Source organism: Hippopotamus amphibius, chromosome 6, assembly GCF_030028045.1.
Source record: "Hippopotamus amphibius kiboko isolate mHipAmp2 chromosome 6, mHipAmp2.hap2, whole genome shotgun sequence".
NCBI lineage: Eukaryota > Metazoa > Chordata > Mammalia > Artiodactyla > Hippopotamidae > Hippopotamus > Hippopotamus amphibius.
Window position 1 is genome coordinate 150,849,273 of NC_080191.1, and position 23,725 is coordinate 150,872,997.

General features: G+C 34.1%; 1 protein-coding gene across 3 annotated transcripts in view; it reads left to right on the plus strand.

The window, feature by feature from the left end:
- NAALADL2 (N-acetylated alpha-linked acidic dipeptidase like 2) overlaps positions 1-23,725 on the plus strand; it is a 1,304,194-nt gene that overhangs the window by 240,684 nt on the left and 1,039,785 nt on the right. For all 3 annotated transcript variants that reach the window (XM_057737701.1, XM_057737703.1, XM_057737702.1), the window contains exon 3: positions 1,328-1,391. The gene's annotated coding sequence lies outside the window, so the exon portion shown is untranslated. The remainder of the gene's footprint in view (positions 1-1,327; positions 1,392-23,725) is intronic.

Here is a 23,725-nt window from a genome sequence, read left to right on the forward strand (position 1 = left end):
GGAAAGTTTGATGTGACATGATGTCTTTGAATTGCCTGTAAGCACTGTAAAAATACTTAGTCATTAATCAGAATTGGGGGGGGACGTGAAATTGAAAAACTAAGAAAGGAAATAAAGATTAACATTAGTAAAACAAGGGAGAGAGGTATAGGAAGCAAGGGATACAAAGAATAAGATAAAGAATGAAAGGTAAAGAGGAAATTCAAAAGTCAGTATAGCATAGATAATAACACTTACAGAGTGTTGTGTATGTAGTTTGCCTGCCTATCTCCTGCTTCTAACAGGAATCATTTAGCTGAAGAAAGAGAAAGCCACACCCACTCAAACTAACTGCATCAAAAAGGGGTTCATTACAAAGATCCTGGGAAATAGCATAGAATCCATTTGTCAGCAGTATCATTGGGCTTCATGCAGACTGGAAAGAATGTAGTTTCTTCTCTCTGTCTTTGGGGACATTTATTCTTTTGTCTTTGTTTCTTTCTTTGCACATTTCTTTCATTTACTTCTGGGAATTGATTATCTTTGCAAGGCCTTCAATCTCTACTCCTTCACAATTTTAATCCATAGATGGCTTTATCCTACCTAAGTGCCAACATGGATGCTCTTTTGCTTCACGTTTCCCCATTTCTTCTTCTAAGAGCACTGACTCAGAATCACTGACCTAATTTCAGATTTCAGGTGGAGAGAATATAATTGGCTGAATGTGTATAAATTGTCTGCTTTTGGCCTAATTACTATGGCTGGAAAGATGAAGTCTGTGTTACGTTGGGCTGTTCTTATGAGGGTTGTAGGTTGAACTGCTTCTCTGAGAAAAGGAGAGACATATTTACATGTCTATTATGCGCTATTTAGTAAACTCCTTGAGGGAAGAGATTATGTCCTATTAATTCCTTTCCCCAGCACTTTGCACAGTTTTAATACGAACATTGAATAAAATAACCTTCACTTCAAGGGCAATTTGCATTTCCACCTCCAGGGGGCAGTGCTGTTAACACAGATGAAGAAAAAATTCCAGTCCTTACTTTTTTGATGGGTATCATCAAGGTAACTTGCCTGGGAACAATGGTAAACCTTTTTGGGAAAGTGGACTTTGTTGAGCAAACTTTGAAGATATTTTCCATACCTGGAAATGAAGCAACAATGACAGTGGCACCTATCCATTATTTTAGACCAGTGATGCCCAAACTATTGTTAGTACTTGCATTTATGCTAAAATTTTACCCAGAATGCAAATAAATAAAACATCTAAAAATAGAATGCATAGTTAAAGCAGGTGTAAAAGGTCAAGATCTACCTATTAACCTTTGCTCTGTTCATCCTCCAACAGGCCCACCCCTAAACATAGAGGAACCGCCACAGAACCCAAGGGCTCCAGAGACCATTGCTTTTAGGTGAGAGGCAAGGAAGTTTTATTCTAATTTGCTCCATGTTCAAGTATATTTATAATTTTAAGTACACAAAAATATGATACAAAAGATTTTGTGAAGACATAGAAAAGGGTTTTATTGTTTATTTTTTCCATTACTGCAAGTTTCTTAGGTGTACAACTGAAAGAAACTCATCTGTTCAGTAAACTTTTAATGAACATTATTTGCTACATTCTATGCTTGGCAGTAAGATGTGGACAGGACAGGACCTCTGTTATCATATGATCAGAGTCTACACTAGAACTATATGAAATGAGAACATTTTAATTTCATTACACTTAATGCAATATAAACACCTTACTTAGAACTATCAGTGGAAAGGAGCTAGCAAATATTTCAGTACTCAGAATAAGTTCGGGAGCCCATTATTCTTCCACTCTCACTTTTCTCCTGAACCATGGGCTTAAGAAACCATTGTTGGTGTAATCACTGGCCCTTTTTGTTTCTGTTCGGTGCTTTTGATTTCTCTCCTATTCTCCAATATGAATTGAAACACTGATTTTTCCAACAAAGATGGCAAAATATCTGAAAACTTTACAATTTACATCCCTAGGTTAGTGTAACCATGTTGTGCTGAAATGAAAAGAAATAAATATTTCTGCTTATATTGAAAATGGTATAGAACTTTTTAGTTATGAGAATGCAATGTTGGAATAGCAAAATATTTTTTATAATCAAATGTGTTTGTCTAAGCCTAATGTATCTTCATAGAATTGTAGACATTAGAACTAAAAGGGAACAGAGTCATTGTAGGCATTATGATTGCCTACCAAGTATCCATTTATCATTTCTGAATTTGTGACAGAATTCTACTCTTGTTCAGGATGGAAATGTGCCTAATTTCAGCTAATGGAAGTACCATACCTCTAAGGGGCATTTAGAAATGTTTGAGCATGTTTTAGAGTGTCAAAAGGACTAAGACATAATATTGACATTCAGTGCCCTTGGGTTATAAATGCTAAATGTCCTGGAATGTACAGAATAGTCCTGCATATCAAAGAATTTTCCAGCTTAAAATACTACTAGTTTCCCCAGTAAGAAACGCTGGTTTAACCCAGTTCATTAATCAAATCATGTTACTCTCTTTGTCCAGTTTACCTTTTTTTTTTAAAATTCCTGTCCATATCTTCTTTTTTTAAAATTAATTAATTAATTAATTTATTGGCTGCATTGGGTCTTCATTGCTGTGCGCAGGCTTTCTGTAGTTGCAGAGAGCGAAGGCTACTCTTTGTTGTGGTGCGCGGGCTTCTCATTGCAGTGGCTTCTCTTGTTGCGGAGCCCAGGCTCTAGGCGCGTGGGCTTCAGTAGTTGTGGCAAATGGGCTCAGTAGTTGTGCCTCATGGGGTGTAGAGTGCAGGCTCAGTAGTTGTGGTGCATGGGCTTAGTTGCTCTGTGGCATGTGGGATCTTCCCGGACCAGAGCTCAAAACTCTGTCCCCTGAATTGTTAGGCAGATTCTTAACCACTGTGCCACCAGCGAAGCCCTAGCTTACTTTTTAATTAGTATAAATATGTGACCCAGTTCAGGATAGTGAGATGGAAGAGGAAGTACCCTAGAGGGTGAATGGGAAATATTCAGGAAAAATATAGCATTTCTTTCTGGTGTAAAATAGACAGATATGAGTTGTTACTTACTGAAGCATATGTAATACATGGAACTATGGCTTGCAACAAGGAAGACTAAAGGCACTGGCCAAATTTGGGAGAGAGCACCTGGGTGTCTTTTAACCAGCATTACTAATATTTCATGTAGTTTGAGGGCTCAGCTTCTTTTTATGTGGGGAAAAAATAAACTTCTTGGTTATTTAAGCCATTATAGTTGGAGTTTTTGATACCTACAGTTGAAAACATGCTTGGTTGATACAGCTATCATTTAGCAAATACATTAACTCTTCCCTACCTTTAATTTCTTTTTCTCTTTGAAAAAAACTAGGGGTCCAGTGGGTATAGTTACCTGAAAAAAAATGTTATCTAGTTATTTAATGGCAGGGTGAAATACAAATACCTTTTTCTCCATTACTGATCTGGAGTTATGAAACTATGATGTGTGGCATTTTTTTCTCCCTTTTTCTTGAAAAAGAATTATGTATTTAATAATTGATTGCATTTGAAATCTAGACATACCTGATGAAAAATAATAAACATAGCATGACATTAAAAAGCAATATTCTGTATGTGTTTTAAAATTTAACCATTACATGGCTTATCATCTGATTTATGAGGGTAATAAAAATAGCATTTCTGAGCAAGTCTTACTAAATTCTCCTTCAGCAGGTGCAATAGAATTCAAAGCAGCTAGTCTTAAGCAGAAAAAGGACAAGGCAAGTTCTCTAATCAAGTAGACTCATAACTGAAAATTTATAAAATATTTTACAGTGTAAATGTGTTGATCATTTGTCAATTATTGACCAAATGCATAAACAAAAATTTAAAATATTTTGCATGATCTTGACTTTGTAGTAAAAAATATACATAGAAACATAAAGCTCCTAGATGATAACAGAACAACTATTTTACTATATACTTAAAATTTGATCCTTACAGAGCAATTGTTTTATATTATGGGAAGCCAATAGAACAGAGGAAAATCAGAATATGATATTTTCTTACAAAGATGGTTAGCAAGCACTTACATGGAGATTTTGTATTTTGATATAGAGATTTCAACCTTGTGTACAACATAAAAGTACAATCACTTACATTTTCCTGTGCATGGAATTATTTAGAAAAGTTAAATATCATGTTTGCAGAAGTATAATACTCGTTAGAAAACCTAAAGGAGATGAATTTAAAAGTTTTCAATAAGTCTCATTAGCTCAAATGCTTGAAAGGTTGAAGCCTGCTTCTTTTTTGCACACCTAGTAAACATACTTAATGACAGCAAGATACAATAAGTTGAAACTGATGAGGTAATGACATGTTATATGATTGATGCAGAAAGAAAATTAAACAATTTTAGGGCTGGAGGAGAATTTAAGGGCTATCTAGTTCAGTATTAAACATATTTAAATAGTTTCAATGACTCTTTTAAATAGAAACTATGTATCATGGACTCATGTTTTACTTACATTATTCTTATTAAACATAACATAACATAAATATGTATAAATTTGAAACTACATGTGCATTTCCTAAGCTTATAACTTTTATATAATCATAAATCCCAATAAATATAAAACCAAGAACATTAAAATTAAATTATTTAATTTAGTGTGTAATGTTATTTCCCTGAAAAGAAATCATTAATATTGAATTTAGTACTAGAAAAATAATCTCAGGTAAGATTCTTTATTAAATTCATTCTACACCCTTTATCTCAAATAACTTTGTTTATAATCAAACATTGGTAGTAAGTTTTCATAAATTTTATATGATACTGTTTTTACCCTTATTCTTGAAAGATAATTTTAATGGCATTATGAATCTAGATGGATAATTATTTCTTCCCAAGATTTTGAATTATTCTACTATCTTCCGGCTTTCATAGTTGCCATTGATAAGTCTGCTGTCTAATTATCAGACTCTTTGATGGTTTGAAAATATTATCTTTGTATTTGAGATTCTTTAGTCCCCTTATTGTCTCTCTCAACGTTTACTTATTTTTCATCCTGTTTAGAATCCATTATGCTTCCTGTTTATATAAGTTGATTCTTTTTTATCAATTTTAGAAAATGCCAAGTTGAATAGATCTTTAAATATTGACTTTTCTTCCTTCTCTTTCCCCTTAACACCATTTGAATGAATATTAACCTTTACATTAGACCTTAAAAATATTTTTTTAATATTACTTTTATGTTGCCAAGATTAGCAACTCTTTATTTAATGGTGTCTATATTTTGAGTAATATTTATTTATTTATTTATTAAATTTATTTATTTATTTATTTATTTTTTTGAGGTACACCAAGTTCAATCATCTGTATTTATACACATATTCTGGTATTCCCTCCCTCCTTCGACTCCCCCCAACCCTCCCATCCCAGTCCTCTAAGGCATCATCCGTCCTCGAGTTGAACTCCCTTTGTTATACAGCAACTTCCCACTGGCTATCTATTTTACAGCTGGTAGTATATATATGTCTATGCTACTCTCTCACTTCATCCCAGCTTCCCCTTCACCCCCCACCCCCCCAAAACTCGAGTTCTCCAGTCCATTCTCTGTATCTGTGTCCTTGTTCTTGTCTTGTCACTGAGTTCATCAGTACCATTTTTAGATTCCGTATATATGAGTTAGCATACAATATTTGTCTTTCTCTTTCTGACTTACTTCACTCTGTATGACAGACTCAAGGTCTATCCACCTCATTACATATAGCTCCATCTCATTCCTTTTTATAGCTGAGTAATATTCCATTGTATATATATGCCACATCTTCTTTATCCATTCATTTGTTGATGGGCATTTAGGTCGCTTCCATTTCATGGCTATTGTAAATAGTGCTGCAGTAAACATTATGGTACATGTTTCTTTTTGGATTATGGTTTTCTTTGGGTATATGCCCAGTAGTGGGATTACTGGATCATATGGTAGCTCTATTTGTAGTTTTTTAAGGAACCTCCAAACTGTTTTCCATAGTGGCTGTACCAACTTATATTCCCACCAACAGTGCAGGAGAGTTCCCTTTTCTCCACATCCTTTCCAACATTTGTTGTTTCCAGATTTTGTGATGATGACCATTCTGATTGGTGTGAGGTGATACCTCATTGTGGCTTTGACTTGCATTTCTCTGATGATTAGTGATGTTGAGCATCTTTTCATGTGTTTGTTGGCCATCTGTATGTCTTTTTTGGAGAAATGTCTATTTATAGACCTTAAAAATATTTTAAACGCCTTAAATTCTTCATCAGCTTTATTCTCTTTGATGCATTATGGCTAATTTCTTTAGCTTTATCATCCACTTCTTATACTCCTTATTCAGTTGAGTATAAGCAGGCATTTAGCTATACATTTCTAATTAAAACAATTATATTTTATTTATAAGGTATAATTTGATTTGTTTCAACACTTCGTGATACTTTTTGAAAATAAAATGTTGCTGTTTCTTTTTTATGATACCATAAGATATTTATGTCAAAATATCACACGTTATTCTATTGTGTCTAGCTATTAACTCTAATTTATAATTTCCTTTTGGATATAAATCTTTTTGTTGTTTCTGCTAAATAAGACTCATGAGGTCTTGTTTTTGGTATGTTTATCAGCTCTATTTATGAACTCATATGTGAATGATTTTGGTCTGTGGACAATTTGAGGCCCTAATGAAGATGCTTTTCTTTGGAAAGGATTGTATTTACTTTTGCTGAGAATTTGGGGGAATTACTGGCTTTGGGAAAACTTAGTTCCCCTTTAGGGTCCCAAGCAGAATCTGGGAATGCCAAGTTTAATTATTTCCCTTGCATAGACATTGCTGATAATGTCCATTTCAATTCTCCTTCTTATTCTCCAGATTACTTACTGTATTTATTTACTTAGTTGTTGGTTTATTTGGCTATTTGAAGGTTTTTCTTATTTCTTCTGCAACCGTCAATGTGACAAAAATTACATTTGGTGCAACATCTAGTTGTTCTGCTGTGGAAATGTCCCAGGCTCATCTGGTCCACTAAATGACTGAAAGTGGAAGTTTCCTAGGTTATAGCATTTTTAACATAAAATCTCTATTTTTAGCAAACAACTGTAAGACTGTAGAAGGAAATTAGTATTCATTTTTAAAAAATGACATCTCTTTGAAAATAACTTCACTAGAATTCAATTTATTCAACTTTATGTTCCACTTGGAACTTATTGACATCTAGTCATTGTAATTCTAGACAATCTATTTACATGGCCAAAACTATCATCAAAATATGCATCCAAAACTCACCACTTAAAATCAGTTTATTGGTCTCCATGGGACAGCCATGAAGAAGCAAACATCTACTGGCAACAGACTTGTTTTCCACACTGAAATCGTGATATGTATATGACCTTTATTCATTAAAAAAGTATTTATTGAATACCTGCCTATGTTCCAGGCATGTTTTAAGCTCTGAGGTTACAGAGATGAACAAAACAAAGTGCATGGCTATTGTACTTCTAGTGATGAAAGACAGACAGACAATAGCCAGTAAATAAATAAATAAACAGTACAAATCAGAAATTAATGCAGTAAAGAAAATAAACCAGGGTGCTGTGAAAAAAGTGATGGAGAAGGGTGTAGTAGACTATTTGGATTGTAATATGGTGATGACTTCCCTGAGGAGGTAGAAGTTGAGATGATGACCTGTGGAAAGTGTTTAATAAATGCTTCAGCAAGTGCAGTGCCCTAAGGAAATGGAGGTTAGCATGTTCCTAAATGGAGAGGACTAAAAAGAGTGTCAGTATCATTGTAGCATATAGTGATCTATTCTTAAGAATGTTATGACATTAAAAAGATGAATGAGAAGGGAGATTTCAAACCATAGAAAAGTGTTTGGATTTTATTTTAAATGCATTGAGAAGATGATTATTTATATAATTATATGATTATATTATAATTCATAATTATAAATATACATTAAAATCTCAATAAATTTATAATAATTACATTATTTCAATATTGTATACAATTATAATCATTTTTATGAATATTTTAAATATTATATTAAATTGTATCTTACATGGACTTAAGAACCACTGCTAAAAATTGTTGAACAGATGCCAGAAAAAGTAGGGGAGTTTGTAAGCTAGTCAGACACCTGAAATAATATCTCTCTATTGATCACCTTCATCAGACTACATATTGGATATTTTATTCCAAGAACCTTTTAGCGTTTCTTTTTGAAGAGCTTTATTGTTGTAAAGTTGATATACAACAAACTACACATATTTAAAGTGTACAATTTGAGAAGTGTTAACATATCTTTACACCTGTGGATTCATCACAATCAAGATAATAAGATATTCATTTCCTCATGACCCTTTTTAATCCCTCATTTCCACTCCTCTACTCAATCCCAGGCATTTACTGATCTGCTTACTTTCACTGTTGATTACTTACATTACTATGTATTAGAACTTTATATAAATTGAATCACTCAGTATGTACTTTTTATTCTGATTTCTTTTACTTAGAATAATTATTTTCAGAAGTATCCATGTTGAAGCAATTACCAATGGATTATTTCTTTTCATTGCTGAGCAATGTTCCACTGGATGGATATATCACAATTTGTTTATTCACCTGTTGATAGACATTTGGATTGTTTTCAGATTTTGGCTATTACAAAGAAAGGTGATTTTAACATTTGTGTACAAATCTGTGTGGACGTGTGTGTTCATTTCTCTGAAGTAAATCTTAGAGGTGGAATTGCTGGAACATAACTTTGTAAAAAACTGCCAAGCTGTTGTTCAAAGTAGTTGTACCATTTTTCATTCCCCCCAACAGTATATGAGAATTCCAATTTCTCCACATTCCCAACATTTAGTATGGTCAGTCTTTTTAATTCTGGTCAATCTAGTAACTATGTAATGGTATCTCTTTGTCATTTTAATTATTAACTAATGATGCTGATCACCTTTTCATGTGCTTATTTGCTGTCCATATACCTTCTCTGGTTAAATAGCTGTTCAAATAATTTCTTATTGTAGCTTCAATGAATATGCAATGTTGTCCTAGTAGTAGATGTTACAGGAAAAGAATATTTCTATTTTTTCTCTTCCGCTCTTAGTCATTTATTTATTAATTCAACCATTCAGTCAGCATGAGTTAAATGAGTATCTACCAAGTTCCAAGCTCTGGGGATATAACGAAGTGTGAGATTCTATATCTGCTCAAGCATCATGTACAAAAAATGTCAACTAAAATCCAGTGTAATTATAGCATATTCCCCTTGCTTATTACTCTGTAGTTTATGATTCACTTATGTGGATGCTTTCCATAAGGTTAAGAGATAAGTATGATATTAAGATATATCAGGTTCTGCTTCAGTTTTCAAAGAGCTCATACTACCCTTGGGAAAGCAGATAGAGGACTGAAAATATGGTAGCAGAAAGTAAGTTTCAAATAAAAAGTACTCAAAAGAAATGTCCTTGTAAATATTCAGAGAGAGTTTCTTAGAGGAAGTTGGACTTTTAATTTTTAGTAATTGACAAGAAAATATCAATAAGTGAATAATATGAAGAAGTGAGATTAGTGAGGTAAGAAGCAGCAATATTAAGGTTTAAAGAGCAAAGAATATGTTGGGACAATTGGGCTGACTAGTTTCCTGGAAGTCACGAAAGCTTAGGATTCACAGTGTTATCCTGATCACAGGCATTTGATAATGTGTGAACAGTTTCCCATTTTAGAACATGAATGGCTATGAAAGACTTATTAATGAAGTTTATAGTTAGAGAGTTTAATATTCTTGGAAATAATCATCACCTATAAATGCAGGGTCTGGAAAAATTTTTTTTGGTAGTTTAATGGGATTTTTAGTTACATGAGATTATCTTGTAAATTTTATAACCTCAGTTAAGGTATAGTGCACAGCATGAAAAGTAAAGAAGACAGAGGACTGAATAACCCACTATAAATTTTATTTATTTTTAACCTTGTAGACATCTTTAAAGTTAAAGACATTTTTAACTTTATAGACATCTTATATTCCACTCTGCTCTGGGAGTTTTACCTTTTCATTTACTTCATCCTGGAACAGCTAAAACAACTTTCTGAAATCTTAGGGAAGTGTGATCTCTGGCCTCCTACGGTAGGAGAATTTTTAAAGTCTGTGCATGCTTTATGCTGGATTGAACACTAAGGGCTTTAAATTAGAAACTCTCTGGAAAAGGAGAGTCTATTTATCTATCAGTTCAGAAAGAGGACATGTGCTATGAGCTACTGATAATACTTATTCTAATGAACTAGGACATATGGAAGCTTCAGACTGAAGGTCATTTACTCACTAATATATAGCTTTGTTTTTTTACTTTTCCTCTTTTTTGTGTATTTGTGATATGATAAAGTGTTCTAGTGCTACTTCCTACAAAAGTGAGACCATGGAAGAAAAAAACTATGAAAAATAAATAATTGCTTTTTATGGATTCCTATTTTCTGCAATTTCAAGTATAGACTAAAAAAAGATTATAATTGAAGAATATTCTACAGTATAATAATATGACAAGGGGGCTCTATTATAACTGAATTAAGAATATCCACTTGAAGTGAAAGAAGAATGTTTATTAGAAATGAAATATTTTTAATATTTTTATTAACCTTGACATATTTTGTATTATTAATTTTAAATTCATACAAGTAGATTTGTTCATAATGCCAAAAACAACCATGCAGGAAGATAAATGAGACAAAGTTAAAGACACACATACACACACACATACACAAATACACACACACTGATGAAAAGCAGATCACAACTACCAAGTATAGATGAAAAATCATCAATTCACACCCTTTGGATTAATTGGGTAATATCAGACTCATTCATTTCATAGTAGTTATTTTCTGAAGAACATAACTTTTTCTGTGACATATCTGAGTCTACTTATTTGCTATAGATTGGATGTTGTATCCCCCCAAATTCAAACGGTACAACCTAATTTCTAATGTGATGGTTTTTGAAGTCGGGGCCTTTGGGAGGTGATTGGTTCATGGAGGCAGAGCCCTCATGAATGAGATTAGTGCTTTCACAAAAGAGGCCTCAGAGGACTACTCATTCATTCTTGTCCTGTGAGGGCACAGCAAAAAGACGGCTGTCTGTGAATCAGGAAGCAGGCCCTCACCAGGCACGGAATCTGCTAGCACTTTGAACTTGGACTTTCCAGCCTCCAGTACTGTGAGAAATAAATTTCTGTTATTTATAAGCCACCCAGTTCTATGATATTTTGTTATAGCAGCTGGAATGAACTAAGACACTAACTGATTGTTATGGAATTCTAATATATTTCAGAACAAATTTCCCATGAAATAATTCCTTTTAATATTCCACTTCTGGGGACTTACCTGGCAGTCCTGTGGTTAAGACTCCATGATTCCAATGCAACCGGCATGGGTTCAATCCCTGGCCAAGGAACTAAGACCCCACATGCCGTACAGTGATGCCAAAAAAGTATAAAAAAAAAAAAAAATTCCAGTTCTAGGGAATTCCTTGGCGATCCAGTGGTTAGGACTCCATGCTTCCACTGCAGGGGGCGTGGTTTGACCCCTGGTTGGGGAACTAGGATCCCACAAGCTGTGCGGCAACAGTCACTTAATGGTCATTATGTTTATAATAAGTAATTGTAAATGAGCGCCATTTCATAAATGATAAAACAAGCATATAAACTTTGAGTCAAATGCTGAAAAGACATTTTGTGCTTGTAGCTTTGTTCTTCAAATATATCGATCTGTGTTGCTCCAGAGAAAACAGGATTTGACTTACCTCATATATGAATCCTTTTTTAAAATGACCTTTTCAGGTTTGCCTGAATTAACAGCATTGTATGCAGTTTTATTGTGGTTAGGACTATGAATTTAAAGGATTCAAAATTTGAACTTTAAAGGAGACATCTTAGAAATACTGAAGTGGAAAAGGAATTTTCCATTTTTAGTATTTCAAATCTAACAGGGTTTTTTTGTTTTGCATAGGAATGATTTTATTTTCTTCAAAAAAGGACTGCATTATTTGAATCCGATCTTTTTGGATAATTTTTTTTTTTATTGTAGTGGGGAAACCTATCTATTCTTTAATCTGAACTTAATGCAAAGTGTTCTCCAAAAAAAATTCAACCATTTATAATACAGATAAAAGGTTATTTTTACTAAATGTATGAAATTTACTTATTTATTTAAATTCAACCTCATTTGCCATAAGATTTGAGATGCCTTGGACAGAGCATCATGAACAAGGGATATTAGTAGAGCAAAAAATAAAGACAAGATAAAAGAAAAATGCAAACTTGCCATCACAATGTCATACATACTCATTAGAATTGATAGTTGAATTTGGCTGTAAACTTTCTTGCAATCAAAGGAAGGAAGGAGACCTGATCTGTTTCCATCATATTCATTGTTATAATTTTAAAAGTATATCTATTCCTGTCACTTAATTCTCAGAGATTTCTCATGGAGAACTTTATATAGGAAATGACAAATGGTATGATAATGGATTTTTTGTAGTGACAAATTTCTTTGATTAAAGAGGACCTAACACTGAAACATAACTTAAGGAAAGTGATTCCAGGTTTCTAACAGCAATATAATCCAAAATTGTACTCTTCTGGTGGTTAGGCTTGATCTAAGGAACAAATGCAGAATATATGGAAGAGTGGTTAGACTGTAGTTTCTACAGATCATCTGTCATAAAGCTAATTTTTCAGAGAGATCAAGACTCCTTTTCTAGACTGGTCCCAATAAGACACTATAGGTAAAAATCTTGATATATCCACTATTCTAGTAAGCTTTATTATTTGTTTGCAAATAGTCCTAGATATTAGCAACCATATTTACCTCCTGGAAATTTTCATAGCTAGCTGTGGAAGAAAAATGTGAAATTGGGAGATGTTAAGATGGACTGGCCACTGTTGTTTGTCAAACTCATGAGGCTTGTAGGAGTAATTTATTCCTTTTCATGATAAATCAGTATTCTTACAAATTGAATATGATTAACCTCACTATGCATACCCTTTTTTCAAGGAGTATATCAGTTACAATGTTTTTTGCTTGTAAATAATAGAAAATGTGATTCAAACTGGTATAAATATCAAAGTGAGTGTACTGGCTTATGTAGTAGGCAGAATTCTATAAAGATAGCCCAAGATTTCCAGTCCCTGGCATATACTCTCTCCTAGTTAGGCAGTCAAACATGAATCTAGATACTGCTGTGAATGGATTTTGTGAATATAACTAAGGTGTCAAATCAGTTGATCTTATGATAGGGAGATTATCTGGATGATTCTGAACTAGTGATATAAGACCTTTAAAAGTAGAAATTTTTTTTTTCTGGCTGGTTGAGGAAATCAGAGATTGGAGACACAGGACAGACTTGAAGCACCATTAGCTCCTTGAAAAAAGAGGGGGTCATGTGGCCAAGAATTTAGGCAGCCTATGAGACCTGAGAGAACTTCATGGTTGACAGTCAGCAAGAAAACTAGGGACCTTAGTCCTCCAACCACAAGGATCTGAGTTTTGCCAGCAACAAGAATGAGCTTGTTGTTAATGAAATGGATTTTTTTCATAGAATTTTCAGGGAATGACTCAGTGTGGCCAGAACATTGATTTCAATCTTATTATATCCTGAGCATGATGTCTGTGCTAAACTTCTGAAATACAGAACTGTGGGCTAATAAATGGGTGTTGTCTTAAGCTTCTATTTGTGGCAATTTGTTATAGAGCAATAGAAAACCAATACAGATACATCCCTGAAAATTCCCCTGGTAGAGTAGGGTAATCTTGAGATGTGACTTATAAGAGTTCTGGCTCTATTCATCTGAAGTTCTCATGGCTCTGTTCCCATGTTTTCCTCCTAGGGGAAAACTGGCTGCAACAGCTCCAATGTCAAATCCATACACTGCACCTTCCAGAAGCAAAGAGATACTCTCTTGAAATACTTCAGCATACAGCATTCCCCAAACCACCTTGATTCAGGTTGGTCCAATCAATGGGAAACCTGGCACTGGATTGGTGGGGCAAAATTGGAAGTCAAATTTCAAAGTGGCCACTTGAATGAGTTTTTATCAAATTATATACAGATTTTCTCATTTTTCTACTTCATCCTTGCAGGTAAATGTAGTTCTTATTAGAGAAGCCCAAATTTCTGTACTAACTCCATAACAATAGAATTATGCTTTCCATCATACTTTCTCATATATTATAGCTAATGAAGTGAAATACCCAGTTTTTCTACTTCCAAGAAAGTGCAGGTTTATTTCTAATACTTGTCTCCAGTCTTTCCTATTTGTTTATCCACTAAGTATAAAATTCCATAGTATACTTATTTCTGATTAAGATTAGACTGTAATCCATTCCATTTTTCAATGACAAAACTTTATCTCCCCCTCCCCCATATTATAGACTACTTAGCTTACTAGATTTTCTCCCCAGACTATATATTTGTTTCTTTCTTGGAAAATCAGAAGTCTGGGCTCCGCAGGCCAATATTCTGCATGAAGTTGCTATATCACTCTATTCTTGCACAACGTGTAGAAAATTTAAGAAAAAACCATGAGAATTTTGTACCTATCTGATTGACATTTTTCTTACCCTTGTCCCCCAGACATAAATTCATTATTAGCTAGGTTGTATGAGTTATTGATTCTCAATATAACCTTAAAACTACTTTGAGAACATGAATGGCCTCCTGATGAACTGTTTAATAATTTCTAATGAGATAAACAAGGGTATATCTTGTCAGTCTTCTTAATGTATAGTAATGTTATAATGATACTTTCAAATGAGTGCTACCCATATATTACCTATTAGTAGTTTCAGTGCTATCTCCAACCCAGAAACATTCCACCTAAAAGAGAAAGATAAGCATTTGCCTTTACAGTGCTGACAACTTTTAAGGTCAAAAACAGAAAATGATTCTTATTAGTCAATTGACTCTGCTAACTGATTACTGTCCAGGAAGAATGATTTAAGATAAACCTATCCCAAATCCATATCAATTTTGGAAACTGTTCTTCAGTGTTTCACTGAATTAAAACTATGAAGTATTTGTGCAAGTCAATCCTTCTAGACACTGAGGTATACATTTGTCAACTGGTTTAAAGGATTCATGAGAAGTTATGTTCCTCAAAATTAGAAGTTATATGGGTGCAATGTTGACACTATTTTATATATTTACTAATTATATGTGCTTTAAATGTTTTCCAGCCAGGTTAAAATTATTAGTACTACTTCTCCATTTATGGAACAAGTCCATGATTCATTCTTTTAGAAAATGTTAGTTATGTTCTCCCATGTTTCATAACTTATCCTTGTACTGAAGTTGAGAGGCTTGATATTTAAGTATGGGTAGGGGTCCTCAACTTTCATTAGGGAATGGATTTCCTGCTCTTAGTCTGGCTGACAGTGGAACATATTAAATCTGTCTATCACTTACACCCAATAATCAGCAAAAGCCTAGTTCCAAGAAATGTGCATAATTCAGGTTAAGCTAAATGGTTACAGAAAACATTCTTGCATTGTATTGTTTTAGCTCCTCCTTATTTCTTTTCTGATGGCTGTGTTAATAGGTGTTATAACAAAGAGACTAATAAAACATGTTACTGTACTTACTTAGGGTCTGGGGTTGTGGAGAGAGAGTGGAATGTTATAGATAAGGCTTACCACGTGCCAATGTCCACTGAAGCTATTTCCCCTCCATTTCAGTTCCAGGGAGATCTGAGATTTTCCTATGTGACTGGTTTGTTTTATTTTTTTTTGCTGAATATGAATGGCATAATTTATTATGTTTATGTCTTTCCTTTGATTACTAAAATACTAATTCCAATTTTTGTTTTCCTCTTGCTGATATGTGTCTTACTCCAAATATTTTGCTTACCAGTCTTAGTCTTAGCATTTGACTTTTTCTGTTTTTATTCTCCTTTTGACCTCATTTCCTCATTCATTTTTTTGATCTCATTGTATAGAATATCCTTAGCGAATAAATGGCCTTTTTCTATTTGAAAAGATCAACCTCTCTGATGGTAAGCACAGCTCTAGGAAAATGATCTATAGAAACATGAGCTAGACAGGAACACCTATTTAGTTAGCCAGATCAACCCTGGTGGTGAATGACTAAGCAGATGTCTAAGACAGACTGCTATCACAGATATTGTTCATTGAATTCGTTTGTTTGCTTTTTTCCCCCCCAAAAGGGGCTAGTCTTACATCTTTTAAGTAATGAAACTTTTAAACAGAGCTCCAAATACGGTGATATAGCAAGATTGGTGTTGCTAGTTAATACAGTCTGTGTCAGTGAAAGAGAACTCCACATTTGTATTATATCTCTAGAAAATATAATATTAACATACAGAAACTAAACCACAATATAGGTGCAAATATTTTTCATTGCATGTTAATAATGGGTATTATGTTAATATAGTGATTCTCCACCTTGGTGATAGAAAAAAAAAGATACCAGGGCAATGTTAATCTAATAAGAAAAATAAATTTTGGCCCAGGTCCACCTAATCAAAATCTCTAAGAATGTAGCCTGGAGATATATATCTTATATCTTATTTATTTTATACATAAAATATTTTATTTTGTGCACACACACTCACACACATATATATACTGTATATGAAATCTCCGGGGATTATTCTAATGTGCAGCTAGATTTGAGAATAATTGTGTTAATAATGTATTATCGAAGCACAGAATAAAAATGTTACTGAAAACCTAGCTCCAGAAGACAGCTCCGTCTCTGAATTGTTGAAGAAGAAATGCTGGTAGCTTTATATATATGTGACATATTAATATTCCCTAAGACACAACTAAAGAAAATGAGTGTGAGATTTTAGAATTGTTTTTTTTAAAGACCTCGTTTCATGTAAAAACAGAGAAGACCGTGGTACATTCGGTTTTGTAACATGGGAGTTGAAAATGACTTTTCTTCCTCAGTGGTCTGAAAACCTAGACTGTTTAAAATAGAGATCATCCTTAGAAGTGAGATTTTACTTCCTGAATACTAATCTGAAGAGTTTAATGGTAGAAGAGGGAGGAAAGAGAACAGGCCTTAGAGCAGCATCTTCCCTCATCTTACTGGTGACTCAATTTTTTTTTAATTGTGCCAGTTCCCAGAGAGACTCATTATAAAGCTGAGATTGAAGGAAGTAATGAATTTAAGAAGGTTGATATTGGTTTTGATGCACCAGAGACTTTTGGTTCGTCTGCTGGAGTGTGAAAATAATGCTGTGGACTGCAAGCTAGAAGCAGGGAGAAATAACGTGCCGGTCTTTTCGTACACATTTAACAATATACAGAATTTCAAAATGCTGTCCATTTATAAGAAAACCTATCTTAATTAGAAGAAGACTGGAAAAAATCAACTATTTAATAGGACAAATGTGTCCTTTTCAGAAACCCATAATAAAAGGTGACTGAGATTTTTTTCAACAATTCTGAAATATATTCTCAATATAGTAATTACATTTTCAGGATCTATATTTCATGTGTCATTAGTAACTGCTCCTTCCAACTGGTTCCAAATGCTCATGACTTCCTTATGGAGTATTAAAAGTGCAATAAGAAATGATGCTTTAAAGCATGTCTTTAGAAATTTAGAAATTTTAGAGTATTTTTTCTCCAGGGTTCATTGATATACATACAATTCAATTTATTTACTTTTTATTTTTTATTTTTTTAAAATTGGAGAATAGTTGTTTTACAATGTTGTGTTAGTTTCTACTGTACAGAGAAGTGGAGCTCCCTTTGCTATACAGCAGGTTCTCATTAGTTATCTATTTTATACATATTAGTGTATATATGTCAATCCCAATCTCCCAATTCATCCCAGCCCCCTTCTCCCCTTGGTGTCCATACATTGTTCTCTATATCTGTGTCTCTATTTCTGCCTTGCAAACTCTGTACCATTTTTCTAGATTCCACATATGTATGATAATATACGATGTTTGTTTTTCTCTTTCTGACTTACTTTACTCTGTATGACAGTCTCTAGGTCCATCCACATACAATTCAATTGAAAAAATACTTATTTTTTTTTATAAGAAATCTCCTTCTTTAGCTATATGTCATTGAAAAATTTTGCAGTGAAGCATTCTATTGAGGGGGGTTATCAATCCCACTGCCTATCTGGATTTTAGATCACATACTGTTTAAATGTTTACAGATTTTTAATTTTAGTAATTTATATTCTTAACCCCAATTAAAGGTCATTCTACCATTAATTTCTTTGAGGTTATTTACTAACCAAAATGTGAAGTTAAGGCCCTGCTTTGTGCAATTCAAAATAAAATTATAGAAAGTTAGATTCAAAGAGTTCATACCCTTATTACTTTATTGACATAGAACTTGAGAATCAGAGGTGAAATAATGCTAACAGAGTACTTAAAAGCAGACCTACGATAAAACATCATTTCCTGAAAAATAGAGAAAAAGACCTGAATTTACTGAATGTTCAATTTTTGCCCTGGGATACTGATATTATAATCCTTACTTAACAAGATAAAGAACTGAGGTCCAGAGAGGTTCAGGAACCTAACTAAGGTTCCCAGGATGGTGAATTTCAGAATTCAGATCAGATCCCCTGTCTAAATCTAGGTTGTCTCACCCCAAAGCCCATGGAAAGGCAGTTGTCTTTCAATCACAGGACTTACAAGATCCTGCAGTCAGCACAAATAGAGCAGAAGAAACCAAGTGATGTTCATTTAGGCTGTGGTATTTAAATGTCAGCAGATTATAGTAGTAAGATCCAGTAAAAGCAGAGCAGTAAGAAGTGATGGCAAGGAAAACAATTGAGAAAATTTTTTCTTCCTTTCTCCTTCCCTTCCTCCCTCCTTTCCTTCTTTCCTTTTTTTCTTCCTTCCTTTAAAAAAAAACCTGCTTCTAGTTGTTGTTGAAGTGATTATGTGTCTATAAAAAAAATGTATATCTGAAAAGTCTCTGATGTTATAACTATGCAGTGTCCCACAAGATGATGACTTGAGTCAGAAAGAAAGGTAGTTTATATTCAGCATACTCTGTTTACTGTAACAGAATGCAATTCATTTTAAAAAACAGCTCTATAAAAATGTTAAAACATTTAAAAATAGGTTATTTTAGAAATTAGCGCTTCTACTGCTTCTCATACTAGTGACACTAAATAATATTAATAGGCCATGGTATGCATCAAGTTTCTCCTGGAAAATCCTCCATCTCTGTATACTTTTTTTGTTGGAAATACAAAGGTCAAAATGCATATATTCTGCTTACAAGTGGTCCTATGCAGTTTTTCTTTTTCTTTAAGCTATGGGTTTATTAACATTGTGATTTTAAGAGTGGTTGATTTTCTTGATTTCAAAAAATGTATATAACTTTAATGCCTATGTGCTACATATTCGTGGGTCCTTATGTTTCCTATATTCTATAAATGAAAGAATTAGCAACCCAGGAGGTGAAGAGACAAACAAAAACCTTTTCAACATGATATAACCCAGGTCTCCCACCTAATATTAGCTTGAAGCTGTTATCATTATATGTCTTGACTGCTTCTTAAATCTTTTGATTATTTTTCACTTTTACCTTTAACCCTAAATTTAATTGAGAGATAAAATGAGAGAAGCAACAATATCTTCCTGAATTTGAGATGTTTGAAGCAATATTACATTTACACAATAAAGTGGTGTGCTAATATATTCAGTCAGGAAAGCTGACTGAATTTGACAGTAATCTTATTAAAAATATCCAGAAATAATTTGCTTTATGAAAGACAAAGCGCTTTTCATTTTAGTTTAAATAAAAGATTCCAGAGGATCCATTTTTGATGTAAAGTTTTATTAAAGTAACATTTAAAATGTAATTTATGGTTTTTTTTTAAGAGAAATTGTATTTGTTTAGTATCTTTTCTTAAAAAGTAGATTTAAATATATTTATGAATTTTAAAAGGAAGACACTGATATGGCTGTTAATAAAACATTTCTTAGCAGCAAAAGTTAGAACTAGTTTATTTTGCATAATGAGAAGTAATCCAAGATAAATGAGTCATATGACTTTTTGTTATATATGAAAGCTACACAGGTAGATATAAGTAGATATACTATGTGTACATATATACATAGATATACAGATATGGATATACATAAGGATAAAGATGTAAACAGATGAGAAAGTATTTTGTTTTAGCGTAGAATACTGTTAATGTAAACTTATGTAACACCGCATCTTTTACAGCTTCAGACAAAATGAAACAATTTGCAATTAAAGTGATGGAACTAAGGTTTTGCAACTCGACCATGAGATGTTTGTTTATCAACAATGTTGTGAATGAAAAAATCATCATCATTACAAAAGTGGGCGTTGGGAATACAGATGAGACAGCTGTTGTTCTTTAATTGTGACTAGATTAATAAAATTCAGTTTTTACAACCCACTTAAAACTTTTCACTGGGGAATACATTTTAGTACCACTTTGGGTGTCTTTTGGTTAATAAATTCTTGCCTTTTGAGTGTAAGTATTTGGCTTCAAATCCCAGATACAAGTTTATTAAAAATTGTAATAGTTCTTAGAGACTGTAAAATGAAATGAAGTGCACAAAATGTGTGTTTCCGGTGCTTGACTTTAAAATGATTTTTTACCTGACTAATTTCAATATTTTCAACTTAAGCAGACTGTTGTTGAATTTAAATGATCATTAAATATTTAACCAGAATGAGAAAGAGAGAGTGAGAGTGAGGGGGAAATGAGGAGGGAGAGAGAGAGAGAGAGAGATAGAGAGAGAGGGAGAGGGAGATTGAGGGGTAAAAGGACTAGTATATCAATTTTTTTTTTTAATCCTAACCTCCTAATTCAGTGCAGTGTCACCTTTTTTTTTTTTTATAAATTTATTTATTTATTTATTTAATTGGCTGTGTTGGGTCTTTTTTGCTTTGCGCGGGCTTTCTTTAGTTGTGGTAAGTGCGGACCAGTCTTCGTTGTGGTGCGCGGGCTCCTCATTGCCGTGGCTTCTCATGTTCCGGATCATGGACTCTAGGCACGTGGGCTTCAGTAGTTGCAGCACATGGGCTCAATAGCTGTGGCTCACGGGCTCTAAAGCACAGGCTCAATAGCTGTGGCACACGGGCTTAGCTGCTCCGCGGCATGTGGGATCTTCCTAGAGCAGGGATCGAACCCATGACCCCTGCATTGGCAGGCAGATTCTCAACCACTGCACCACCTAGGAAGCCCAGTATATCAATTTAAAGTGATGTTTTCTTTTAATTTCTTGGCAGTTTTTAAATAATAAAATAAGAGGTGTGCCCTATATTAACACACTATGATAATAATTATGAATCTAATAATATTTATGTGAAACAGGCTGTAACTTCAGGTCTGAATTGTAATAAAGCATAGTTAGTGTAGTTAATAAGAAGAGCTCTGCGGAATATTCTGTCAAAGGGTTTTTAAGAGGTGATAAAAATACTTTTTTTTAAGCCAACGCGTTCAGAATATGATGTTATTCTACTAAATGTTTTCCTTCATCAAAAAAACAGATGAGAGAGAATACTTAAAATCTCTGTTAATGAACAGTTCTCCTCCTAAAAAGTTCAATGTTTATTGCCAGTGAGATGAAAATTGTGAGGCAAGAGCACGGTGGGGGCAGAGACCCTGAATTCTATAATTTTCCATGGAAACTAGCCTAAAAGGAAGATAAGTCTCCTTGTTGGCATTTCTCTCTCAACAGAATAATCTTTGTGTCTGGATAAAATAAGGTTGATGGTGTAGAGGAGAACTAAAAGCCACAGAATCTCCACTGAAACAACTAATGGGCCTACTACAGTTCCTCATACACTGACAGATGTTTGCAGGACTCCTGGGATTACTCACACGAGAAGGAGAAGTCAGAGTACTTGTGCTGGCTCTTAGAATAGCACAGGATCATGTAGAGGGCCAGCTGGAGAAGGCCTGAGCAGTGAGTACACTATCCACGAAGAAATCTGAGCTTGGGGGACCCACTGCTTTTATAGCAATCAGTCAGCAAGACTATTTGACCACAGAGAGATCAGGTGCATCTCAGAAGTACTGATGCTTCATGTGATCTTACCTCACTTCTCAGAATTCCAGTTTCATAATGAATCCTGAAAGGTGGCCTGAGTAAAAGAGCAGCCAAGGCCATCGGCTCAGCAAAACAATAGGAGCAGGAGAGGCCTGTGGGGGATGGCTTCCCTATACTTTTCTTCTTTTGTTATCCAGGGCTCCCTCCCATTTTCCACCTATAAAAATATCTGCCCCAAACCTCATTCCAATCACATCTTGCAGAAAGGCACAAATTCTGAATCCCGTATTGTCCCAGGAAAGCCTTGGTCCCTGACACATATTTATGCTCTTTCTCTTTGGGGTCCTGGCGTTATGGCATGGTTTGAGGAATCCTCAACATTTCCTGATGGGCCTAGTATATTGCTAATACCCACTGTATCATTTCACTCCCCTTCTTTCCAAGGAACTCTAATTTTTCAAAATTTTTCTCAGACTTAAACCCTTCCAGACTGCTTAAATAATGATTCCCAAGATAAAGCAAAAATATGAATTTTTATTTATTGATAAAGTTCTTTTCTAACAGTTTAGTTACACTCTAAGACATGTTATTAATAGAATCAGTTAGCATGTGTAAATATAATGCAACTAAATATAGTTAAAAACGGTTACTTTTGGGCTTCCCTGGTGGCACAGTGGTTAAGAATCCGCCTGCCTGGAAATAGAGACACAGATGTAGAGAACAAACATATGGACACCAAGTGGGGAAAGTGGGGAGGGTTGGGGGGGAATGAATTGGGAGATTGGGATACCAAATTGTACGCTCTAAATATATGCAGTTTATTGTATGTTAACTGTAACTCAATAAAAATAAAAAAAAAGAATCCGCCTGCCAATGCAGGGGACACAGGTTCGAGCCCTGGTCCAGGAAGATCCCACATGCTGCAGAGCAACTAAGCCCGTGCACCACAACTACTGAGCCCACGTGCAGCAACTACGGAAGCCCGCGTGCCTAGAACCCATGCTCTGCAACAAGAGAAGCCACTGCAATAAAAAGCCTGTGCACTGCAATGAAGAGTAGCCCCTGCTCCCTGCAACTACAGAAAGCCCGTGCGCAGCAATGGAGACCCAAAGCAGCCAATAAAATAAATAAATAAATAAATATCATTACTTTTGGCTTTAATTTTTTAAAGGGCATATAATTAATTTGCTTTTAAAAGTCAAAGAGCAACAAATACTAATTCAGTAAATCAAGTGGAAGGGTCCTTCACCTGGAGTCATCTGTGACACTCTACAAAGCTGACTGGTTTAGCTGGCTAATAGATAACTTCTTTTAATCTCATTAATTTATATGTGTGTTCTGTGTAAAATCCATGCCGTGTTGAAAAGTCTTCCTAAATAAGAGCATTTTAATTCTTTAATCAACATACACATACATTTAATACATTTTTATGGAAAAGAAGATGGAAAATCAATTCCATATGATAGCCAGAGAAAGACAGCTGGAGAAGGAGATGTAAGAAAGGAAGACAGAGACTTACTGTCTTCTAATTTTATCTTGTAGACTGAAGGAGGTTGAATGAGTATCATATTTTAAGTTTTGCTTCCTAATAATTGGGCGACTTTGGCTAAGTGAATTTACATTTCTGAGACTCTTTCCTAATCTATAAAACTGGGATGCTAATAAATACTGCACAGATTGGCATAAAGAA